This window comes from Haemorhous mexicanus, chromosome 2 (genome assembly GCF_027477595.1).
Source record: "Haemorhous mexicanus isolate bHaeMex1 chromosome 2, bHaeMex1.pri, whole genome shotgun sequence".
Lineage (NCBI taxonomy): Eukaryota > Metazoa > Chordata > Aves > Passeriformes > Fringillidae > Haemorhous > Haemorhous mexicanus.
Window position 1 is genome coordinate 82,440,090 of NC_082342.1, and position 12,281 is coordinate 82,452,370.

Here is a 12,281-nt window from a genome sequence, read left to right on the forward strand (position 1 = left end):
ATAAAATTAATTAATTAATTGATTGATAAACACTCGAGTTATGGAAGGATAAATCGGTCATGGTTTTGAGTTTGTTTTGTTGGGTTTTTATGTTTATCAGTATTAAAATCTATGTCTAAGATGGAAAAACCCCTGTAGCATCTATATATGGAACTAGTAAAAGATGAAGGAGTATATTTTCCCCTTGGCTTTAAGAGCACCTCAGTTCTTGTTTGAGCCTTGAAAGTCCAGCCCTGCTTTGGGAGCAGATCCGCAGTGGGATGAAGGAGGCATGGCACCACTATGGGAAATGTCATCAGTGCTTCCCTTCCAGACTGAGCAAGGCTGATGGCTGCTGGGCAGGACAGGCTGGTATCTCACCATACTTCAACCTTTAGGGACAGCTGCAGGCAGGCAAAAAGCATATCTGTTGTCACACACATTTGTGGACTTCCTTTGCCATTCTTCAGGGTACAGATGGCTCTCTTTGGGTCAGCACAGCCAGCTCCTGCCATGTGTCCAGAAACTGCCAAAAAGGTACACACAGCTTAGCTGGGTTCCCACCAGGCAGCTTTTCTTGGTGAATATGCACAAGAGACAGCTGAGGTTTAAAGAGTTACCAGGCATTAGTATGCTCCCCATGCTGATAAGACCCCTAAGGGAGCATTTGCCAGGCCAGCAGGCACCAGGCAGCTGGAGAAGGGTCAGTCCTGCTGCTCCATGCTGTGACCTACCAACTCCTCACTACAGTTCTTTAGGATTGCATACCTCTCCATGTTGCTGAGGTTTGCCCCCTAAATTACTCTCAACAGCCCTACCTCAGCCTGCAGTTGTGCCTTCCTTATGTTCCATGATTTCACTCGCAGCTTGGCCATCCTGGTGGATGCCTGAGCCAGGGCTGCCAGAGCCACAGCTGGGACGAACCCAAGCTGGATTCTGGGCATCGGGGTCCTTGGGGAGGGGGCTCAGCACAGGGTACAAAACAATGCAGTGGCTTCACCATGTGCCATCTCCAGGCAGTCCTAACATAAATTTAGCCTCCCTGGGACACTAGTGGGTACTCCTGCAGCCAAAAATAGTAGGGATGACGCACACCCTTCTGCTCGTCCCCTCCCCAGCTGCACACCCATGACAGCCAACCTGGGACAAAGGAATATAAAGCTGTTCAGCCAGCTCCAAGTAAAAAGTGAAATGTCTTTGTGAGACAAAAAAATTTTTGTTTGTGATAAGAGGAACTTCTCTTTATGAAAAGGAAATTTTTCTGTGACCTTTTCCTCAGGTTTTTGCTTCCATCTGGCTGTACAGTAGAACAAAATTTGGTATCACAGAATTGCCCACAGAACAAAGCAGTTTCTTTTGTGACCAGGAGTCTCTAGCTGGATGTCATGGAAACAGCTTGAGCTCCTAAAATGAAGACTTTATTTACATTAGAAAATTGTTTACACTGAGTCCAGGATAGAGTGAAGTGAAGCTGCTAAAATACCTTCTCAGAGCTCTGAGGACATCCAGTTCCTCACATTATGTCCTGACTATTAACAATTTGGAAATAAAAGTGCATCTAATTTTAATGGAATCAGAAGAAAGGTTTCAGAGCATGCCCTCAAGACACACACTTGAGAGCCTGTTCCTCAGCAGTTAGTTGACATGACCTTGGACCCTTGACCCACAGGCACACTGGGACCCGGCACCTGCCACACCATTTCTCCCCATCTTCTCAAGTGATGCAAGATTCCCTGCTCACTTTTCTTCCCCTCTCCCCTCACATTCTTTTTCCAAGGAAGAATCCAGCATCCCCTCCCCTGCTTGACATTTTAGCCTAATTTTTGTACTTTCTGCTTGCAGCGGTGAGCTAATGGGGAAAGGGACACTTCCATAATTAGCAATTTTTAAGAGTGGGAGTAGATGCTTCTGGGACATTGTAACTTCTGTGCAGCAGAGTTCAAAATTATAATCAGGGTGACTGACAGAGACACGGCGCGCTTGGGGACTGTGGAGGACAGTTAGTAGGACAGAGAATGCAGCGTATGCTGGCACCATCCCAGAGGAAGCTTCTTAACCAAGGATGTGTTTCATTAGGGTGGTATCAAAAAGACAGAGCTTGTCAGCATGGAACAGGAATACACAGAGCCATGAAGAAAAGATTTTTTTTCCAGAAAAGCTTTATACGTTCATCCTAGTTCATTATTTTTTTCCTAGTCCAGACCTGTTTCAACACAGATAAGGCTAATTCTCCCCTGACACATATATAAACACCTTCACCTATATATCCTGGTCTAACTTGGAAATCAGTTTTGGTTTGAACATGCTGTTGGACTAGATGACTCTTTTCCAGGGTCTCCTTCAGAGACTCTTTTCCTGCCGAAATTATTTTGTGATTTGATATTTTAAATAGCTAGAAAGCACTACTGTAGCCAACCAGCTGGCTTTTAACATTGCTTTTTCACTCTCAGTGCCTCCATACAAATGACAAATGCAATGCCAAGCAGTCAGAAAGCACGCTTCAGGTGTTTCACCATTGCCTCTGACAGCTCAGAGCACTCCCTAGCAGTTATCCTGGCTGGGTCTGTCTAATAGGGCCAAAGGGCAGGAGCAGGGGCTGTCATCTCCAAAGGGATGATGGCTGCCTCCTGTTTGACCTATCTTCCTTTTATAACAGCTGAGAGTAACCTGAACTGTAGTTCAGCTCAGATACTTTCTCTTAGCTGCTTCAAAAGAACAGAAGGCAAAGAAGAATCTTACAAAACAGCTAGAACACTGTATTTACCAGGATGATTCTGATGCAGTGAGACATAATTAACTTTAAATGCTATTTACAATTTTTGAAATTTTCTCAGTTTGGTCAGTAATTCCATTTTTGCACTCAGAGGAAGTGCCTCTGGTGATTCAACTACTCTCAAAGGAAGAATGCAAAGTATTTTCAATATCTTAATGCCAGCCAACAAAACACTGATATACATTAGTTTGGAAATCATGGGGTGAGGTGCACAATAATTCTCATGAAGAATAAGCAGGAATTCCAATTAAAAGTAAAATTGCAAAATGCATCCAATCAAACGATGCAAATGACAGGAAAATAGAATCATATATTTTACCTGAGACAGAGACTGCTACAGCTAGAGTGACAGGACAATTTTTCACATTTTGAAATAGCTCTGGAGAGAAAAGCTTCACAGCTTTATTTAAAAAGTATTCAGGCCAGAGGTGGTCCTGGTGATTAGCTGCTTTGAGAATCTCAGTTACAACAATAAGGAGAGGTACAGTATAAGGAGCACCTTAAATTATAATTTTACCCATGAAATAAGTGTACACAAGAACTGAGTTAGAATAAGCAGAGCAAACAGATTCACGTGTACTTTGTGAACATATGTATTTAATTTTTATCTTACTGAAGACAATTTTACAACACAGCAAAAGGAAACATTCCTTGCAATGAAGTGGAATAATGCAAAACTGAGGGGAAATGGTTGATCTTGAAGGCTCTTAGAAGGACCTGTTAATTTCAACACAAGTTCATATTACTTTTAAAGCACAGATGAGGGCAATCCAACAGTATTCAATTTCAGAGTGGAAAAAAAAAGTGCAACTAATCCTGCAACGAATTCACCTCTCCTGTGACCTCAGTGGGACTTCTGACCTATAGGTTTAAAAACAGCAAGGAGCACAACACATTAACTGAGTATCAGTTTAACTTCAGAAAAACCACTAAATGCTGTGGTTAGTTGACCTTGTCTGGACACCAGGTGCCCATGTGCTGCTCCATCACTCTCCTCGTCACCTGGGCAGAGGAGAGAGAATATAGCAAAAGGCTCATGGGTCAAGATAAGGACAGGGAGAGATCACTCACCAATTACTGTCTTGGGCAAAACAGACTTGGGAAAATTTGTTTCATTTATTACCAGTCAAATCAGACTGGGGTGATAAAAAATAAAACTAAATCTCAAAGGCTCTTTGCCCCATCCCTCCCTTTTTTATGGACTCAACTTCACTCCCAATTTCCTCTCCCTTTTCCATCCAGGAGCTCAGAGAGAATGGGGATTGTGGTTAGCTCATCACATGTTGTCTGTACTGCTCCTTCCTCCTTAAAGGGAGGACTCCTCACTCTCCTCCCCTACTCCAGTGTGGGGTCCCTCCTACAAAAGATGGTCCTTCACGGACTTCTCCAACTGAGTCCTTCCCATGGGCTGCAGTTCTGCACCAATTGCTCCAGCATGGGTCCCTTCCATGGGGTGCAGTCCTTCAGGAACAGTCTGCTCCAGCGTGGGTATCCCACAGAGTCACAGGTCCTGGCAGCAAACTTGCTTCATCTTTCCATGGGGCCACAGGTCCTGCCAGGAGCCTCCTCCAATGTGAGCTTCCCATGTGGTGGTCATTCCATGCTTCCCATGCAGTGGTCATTTCCTCCTTTGGGCACACACCTGCTCTAGCATGGGATCTTCCACGAGTTGTAGGTGCATGTCTGTTCCACTGTGGACCTCCTTGGGTGCAGGAGCACATCTGCATCACCATGGTCTTCACGACAAGCTGCAGGGGAATCTCTGCTCTACTGCCTGGAGCACCTCCTGGCCCTATTCACTCTCCTGTGGGATCTGCCTGCACAGAGTAAATTGCAAAGGTAAAGAAAACTGCCCATGAATAAGCCTTGCCTGCTGTCAGATCTTTATTTTGGTGAGCTGTTGTTGACACAAGGAGCAGGTTGGTACCTCATGAAACATCCTTTCAGTTGCTTCTTCTTTCTCACAGAATTTAAGTGCCTCTGGAGATTGGCAGTGTTTTTTCCACTAGACAAAAAGCATCTTTTGCCCCTTTTCATTGCTCAGATGAAGGAAAATATCTTTGTGACTCAAAGCTTATAATTTCATGCAGATATATAGAAAGGGTAAGGACAGATTTGATTTATTAATGGTCTCTCATCCTCTTGTCCTTTGCCCAGACATGCAGCAGGCACCAAATTCATTTGCTTCCATGACATGCTTCTTCCAGGAGACTGACTTATGGGAAGAAGGGGGAGGAGACTTGTAGAAGGTTCTTAGCATGCAACCACAACTACTGCATCTCAGTCCACTGAGAATATAGAAGAGCCTGGTTAGCAAGACATCTTTCTTCCTTTCTAGTAAGTTACATCAAAACCTATTGTCATGCTGGGAGAGTTCTTTAGCATTTAATCTGGTTTTTTCAATAGAGTTAACTTTACCAGACCACTTCACAAACTGATGTCCAAACAGGCTTCTCTGCAGCATTTCATACAGAGACAAGCACCATACATGGGTTCTCTGTGCTCTGCATGGAATCTATGCATTGATTCCTGCAGCACTCCACTTGCAGGATCCATTGATTCCGGCAATCCCTCTGCCAGATTTCTGAAATTTCTAGCACAGAGACAAAGCTATGTGGCTTTAGTCAACAACTTCTCCAAGTGCCCAGCCAAAGGTTCTGCTGAATCCCTCACACTCAGTTTCCCAGTCCACCAACTTTTCAAGACCAATGGTAGAATCAGCAAGCAGGGAGGAAAGCAGTCCTCCTTCTCCCAGCTCTCATGCAAAGTGACAGAGGATGTAGACCCATCCTACCTAAAGGGCATAATTACACTGGAAATCCCATCATACTAGGCTTTGACAACAGAAAGAAGAGAGGAACATCCTGGAATACTCCCAGAGCCAAGTGAACCGAATTGCCCTTGGGTGGCAGCTACTGCTCTCCTTTAAATAGATAGGAAGCCTGCAGTAACTAAACACCAAAGAGATGCTTTGTGGGGAGATCTGCCATGGTAAGTACAGAAAGGGCTTAAAAATGAAGGAAGACAACAGAAGCACTGCAGGACACAGATATGTGAGGATTCTTGAATACATTCAGGACAGGGCAGCAAAGCTGGTGAAAGGGTTGGAAGCCATGTTCTGTGAGGAGCAGCTGAAGATTTTGGGCTTGTCTGGTTCAGAGAAAAGGAGGCTAAGGAGTGCTCTTTCCACCTTCCTTTGGAGGGGAAGTGGAGAGGGAGATGCTGATCTCTTCTCCCTGGGATCCAGCAATAGGATGTGTGGGAATGGTTCAAAACTGTGTCAACAAAAGTCTTAGACTGGATATTAGGAAGCACTTCTCTACAGAGAGAGTGGTCAATCCCTGAAAGAGGCTTCCTAGAGAGGTGGCTGATGCCCCAAGCCTCGCAGTTTTTGCAAGACATTTGGACATAACCTTAACAACGTGCTTTAACTTCTGGTCAGCCCTGAAGCATCAGGTAGTTGGACTAGATGATCATCACAGGTCCCTTCCAACTAAAACTCTTATATTGTTTTTCTACCATTACACCTGCCTGAATTGGCTTTTACTTTGATTTTTCAGATAGAATTTTGATAGTTAAGACAGCTAATTTTCTTTTTGTAAGGAATCGGCCATATCCAGTTCATTGATAAAAAATTTGTATTAGTGTAAATGCGTGGGTTTAATTACACTGTTTATCTCACCACTGCTTCTTGTCCACTTAGATGGGAAGAAATAAGAAATGGTAGTCCTAATCTGAAGCTTTTTCAAGCATAATGAAACAGCAAGCAACCCACACAAGCCAGTAAAACCATGCCAAATAAAACTATCATAGAATCACAGAATATCAAGTTTGGAAGTGACCTTCAAGATCATCTAGTCCAATCATCAACCATCACCATTAAGGAAGGCTGCTGAATAGAGAGATTTACACATTATATTTGGTAAATAAAATTGGTACTTTATTTGGCAAATAAATTAACCATCTGGCAATGCAAATAAAGTGAATCTGGCAGGTGATGTTCATATCCTCACCCCATGAAATTTAAACATTTGCCACACCATCAGTTACCCACCACCCAAGAGACCCTCACACATATTTCATGCAGTTTAATCACAAAGCAGCACACGTAATGGTAATAGCTCAGTGCAGTTTGTACATGTGGCATGGATGTGTGCATAGTGTTTTACTGTAGTGATTTCCACTAATGCAAATTCATTCAACATAAAAAACTTAACAAACCTCTGGCATCAGAGAGGTTTCGTTTAAAAATCTGTCCAAGCTCAAAAGCAGACTTTCCTGTAAAGAACCTTTTTCATCAAGGAATCATTAAGACAGATAATTATTTACCTATGTTTGTTCATAATTTAGAGGCCAAATTAAGCAACTCCATATCTGTCTCACTTCTTAAAGACCCTTTTATTGATTCATCCCCAAACCTATATGTGCTGTTTCTCTCTTCTGGAAGGCTCAGTTAAGTGAGGAAGTGAACCTTGCTTAAGCATCCTGAGTATCCACTCAGCCCAGTGCTCCTGGGCAATCTTTCACTTCTCCATTAACAGTGTCTCTGCTGCGCTGCCTGGCTGACACTTTCCATGACGTGCCAGTGGTCTGATTCAGATGTGGCTCCATTTGTCTGATACAAGGCTGGCTCACTGAAGGCACCTTTTTCCAGAGTCTTGATGTTGCATCTTTTTCTTCCTAGCAGGAAAGTTGTTCCTTCCCACCACAAAGCCACCCGAACTTGCGCTGGCAGCTCTACCAGGGCAATGTACTGCATTCCCCACAGGTAACAGAACATGGACCCTCTGTTGGCAAAGGCACTTTCAGGATGATAGAGGATTTCTCCGTGTGAGTTACCAAGCCTGAAGGAGGCCAGTTGCCATCAGACTGCCATGCACTACAAACAAGTGAGTAGACTGCTGACAATCACAGGCATTTGAGGAAACCGGTGACATTGCTGGAGGGAAGAGCAAGCCCACTGTATGGACTCTGAGTGGCTTTGGCATGGAAATAAGTCTTCCACAGCATAAGATCTCTAAAAACAGAGATGAATCAAGACATAGCATAAAGCCGCTTCTGCTGCAAATGCTGATGTGTGCGAGAGGCAATGCTGACAGCCCTCAGAGCCTGATTACTTGAATCCAGATGGTTGGTAGTCCCAGAGGCTGTGCACATTTCTTAAAATCAGCTATCAAGATAATCACAGCCAAGCATTTCCTTGCCTAAAACATCAAGATGTGCTCTTAGTCAAAGCAACCACACCTTGACTGTCGTGTCTGCAAAGCTGCTTCCTCCTACCACACAAATTAGACTGTGGTTTCCCTGAGAAATTGAATTGCTACCTGCCTTGAGACTCTTCTAGTCCTTGATGTGGCAGGAAAATGAGTACCTCTTCACTGCATCCTCACACTTTCCTAGATCTAACCATTGAAAAGTTCTTGAAACTTACAATTCTGATGCTTTCATCAGACAACTTGCTTGCTCTGCAGCAGGGAAGTCACTTCTGAGACATGAGGGAACACTACTCAATATAACTCAGACAGAGCTGCTGGTTGCCTGGACAATACTACCTACTATGTTGCATCAGCATGCTGGTTTCTTCCCTAACATTGAGAACAAGCAGAGGTCCATTTCACTTCATAATCTGTTTTGGGGAAGGAGTGTTTCCTTCTGAGAAAGAACTTTGGGATACCCTCCACTTGCTATATTCTTTAATTGATAGACAGCCAACTCATCATGTTCATAGTTTTCCCATTAAGATCAAAATTTGCCATATTAGGTCCAGCTTAAAATCTTTTTAACCTGGCACCCTCTCTGGAACTGAAAGCACATCCAGACATTTTATGGGAAATCAGAGGGTTGGAAGGAACTCTCAAGATTCTATTTTTAGTGGTCCTAATGCCTCCAGTTTAATGTCTCAGATGTTTTGTCATCTTCCATTCACAGATATTCCAGATGGGAATGTGGCAGATGCTTAATATTAAAGGATGATGAGCCCAGGGATAGGACATGTGTCTTACTGCATTAGGAGCAAAGCATGCAGGCAAAAAGGCAGAAGTGAGGACCTGCATATTCACAGACAGAACCCTAATGCAAGTTTTCACCTGCCTCTTCCATCCCTGAATATTCCCAGGGGTGAATAAAAATTACTATATTTTTACTCTGGATCTTTGTTCATATTTTCCAAAACAGAATTATATCCTCCCAAGGAAACACATTTATTTATGACTGTGGTGCCAAAGGAGACCAAATATAGCAAGAGTTGTGAAGATGGTTCTCTTCCTGTCCCTATTTCCATACAACCTACTTTCCAAGCTAGGCAAAGCTTGCCTAGGAAGACTTCTACAATTATAACACATCCAGGTCCTGGCACTTGGACTACAGCAGACAAAAACAGTGGCTGAAATATGTCCAGCATCCAAATAACAAGCACATAAAACACAGAGATAAAACATCACACATCCACTTTTCCCATAGATTTTCTCTTTATATTGCACTATATGCCTAAGGGAAAAATCTGGGGCAGAGTTTTTTGCTGGTCCAGCATGTCATTGATTTCCTTTGAGAATTTTTAAGAACAACAGAATGTGAATGTGCCTGTCCCTGTATTTTTGAAGTATTTGTATCAGCAAGTTAAAAAAAAAAAAAAAAAAGATCTGAAGAAAACAGAAAACAAGGAAAAACCCTGCAGGGGATTTTTCTACAAATTTATCATGCTTTCCTGCAAAACTTTTTAAATTTAGTTTTCTTACATCAATCTTTAAAAAACCTAACACATGTTCATCAATTTTTTCCCAACCATTTTATTAGATCATTGCCATGGCTAGACTTTAGAACAATAGAAATGCTGTGAGGAAACAAAAAAAATCAATTGGACCTTATTTACCAAAACTATCAGAATTTAAATACCCTGTCCCACAAAAAGCTTTCATTAGATAAACATGACCTTCCCTGAAAGATCTTAATTTATCTAAACTGAGATTCTGTCAATATCAAGCAAATACTGCTCTGTTAAGGCTTTTCAGAGGTATGGTGATTTCTAAACCTTCTGTTTAGATGGCTGTTACTGTTTGCCAGTATTTATTACCTGCAATAGAGCTCACTCGAAAGAGATAAACCATCCATCAATAGGACATGCCCCTTCAGCAGCTGTTTTATCAACTGCTTCAAGTATCATTCTTTTTCATTAACTGTGCCATCAAACATCTGTCTGTCTTTCATCTTTTTACAAAAAAACTGCCACAGCAAGCTACCATTGACACATCCCCCCTTGCAATGATGATATTGTGGTTTTTTTGGTTTGCATTACACTTTCCAATCTCTCTTGCAGAAAGAAGGCAAGCAAAGGATAGTGTGTTTTACTGAACCATACTAAAAAATCCCAGTCCAGCATGCATTTTCAGATATCCAGCCCTTCAACACATTGGTTAAAAAAGAGTAAAATAGTTTTACTATTTACACTTATTTACATATTATATTAAAATATGCAAATGATAGAACCATAAGATGAGGAATACTACTAGAAGCATACTCCTGTTGCTGTAGAAACTGAGCTTGATTTTTGCCTGCTACACCAGTGAGAATTGCATGGAAATCAAAATCTTGGCAACTCAACATTTTAGGATAATTAAGGTGTAAGGCACAACAAAGAGATATTTGAAATACTTTTGTTAAAAAAATACATTAGAAAATGTTTTCATGTAGAGCTGGAGGGAGAGAAGCTGTTGTAAAGGACAGAAACAACCACTAGAATCACAGAATCAATAAAGGTTTGAAAAGACCTACAAGATCATCAAGACCGACTTTTGGTTGAATACCACCTCGTCAACTAAGCCATAGCACTAAATGCCATGTCCAGCTGTTTCTTGAACACATCCAGAGATGGTAACTCCACCAGGGATGGTAACTGGGCAGGCCATTTCAATGCTTGACCACCTTATCAGGGAAGAAAATCTACTTGATGTCCAACCTGAATCTCCCTTGGGACAAGCTGAGGCCATATCCTCTTGTTCTGTCACTTGCTGCCTGGGAGAACAGACTGATGCCCACCTGGCTACTCCCTCCTTTCAGGCAGTGGTAGAGAGGGACCAGGTCTCCCCTGAGCCTCCTTTTCTCCTGGCTAAACACCCCCAGCTCTGTCAGCCACTCCTCATAAGACTTCCTCTCAGGACCCTTCCCCAGCTCTATTGCCCTTCTCTGGACTCACTCCAGCTCCTCAATGTCCTTCTTGCAGTGAGTGGCCCAGAACTGGACACGGAGCTCGAGGTGTGGCCTCACCAGTGCTGAGTATAGGGGGACAATCACTGCCCTGGTCCTGCTGGCCACATGAGTTTTGATACAAGTCAGGAGGACATTTGCTTTCTTGAGCACACACTGGCTCGTGTTCAGAGGCTATTGATCAGCACACCCAGGTCCTTTTCCACCTGGCAGTTTTCCAGCCACTCTCTCCCAGCCTGTAGCACTGTATGGGGTTGTTGTGACCCAAGTACAGAACCCAGCACTTCACCCTATTGAACCTCACACCTCTGACCTCAGCCCATTGATTTCGTCCACCCAGATCCCTCTGCAGAGTCTTCCTACCCTCCCACACATGGACATTCCTGCCTGACTTGGTGTCATCTGCAAACTCACTGAGGATATACTCTATCCCCTCATCTAGTTCATCAATAAAGATATTGAGTATTTTTACTGGCCCAACACTGAGCCATGGGGAATGCCACTGGTGACCACTTGCCAGATGGATCTAACTCCATTCACCACCTCTCTCTGGGCCTGGTCATCCAGACAAGTCTTAACCCAGCAAAGAGTGCTCCTGTCCAAGCTGTGGGCTGCCAGCTTTTCCAGGAAAATGCTGTGGGAGACAGTTCCAAAGGCTTTACTACAGTCCAGGCAGGCATTATCCAAACCTTTCCCTCATCCACTAGGCAGGTCACCTGGACATAAAAGGAGACCAGGCTCATCAAGCAGGACCTGCCTTTCCTCAACCCATGCTGGCTGGGCCTGATGCCCTGGTTGAGCTGTGCATGCCATGTGATCTCACTCTGATGATCTGTTCCATAACCTTCCCAGGCACTGAGGTCAGGCTGATGGGCCTATAGTTCCCCAGATCCTCCTTCCAACATTTTTTTTTATCCAGGCATCAACCCCCAGTCACCTGGGACAGCCTCAGTTAACCAGCACTGGTGATAAAAGGTTGGGAGTGGCTTGCTGAGCTCTTCCAGCAGCTCCCTCAGTACCCTCAGTGGGTGTCTCAGTGGCACAGCAGGTCACTCACTGCTTCCTCCTGGACTGCAGGGGCTCTGTTCTGCTCCCTGCCCCTGACTGCCAGCTCAAGGGCTGGTTGTCCTGAGGAAAACCAGTCCTTCTGTTAGAGACTGAGGCAAAGAAGGTATTAAGTACCTCAGCCTTTTCCTCAGCCTTGGTTACAATGTTCCCCTCAGCATCCAATAAAGGATGGAGATTTTCCCTGGCCCAATTAGAATGCATTTCTTCCCCAATACCACACACAATCTAAAAACATATTGTTCAAATTTTGATATAGAATCAT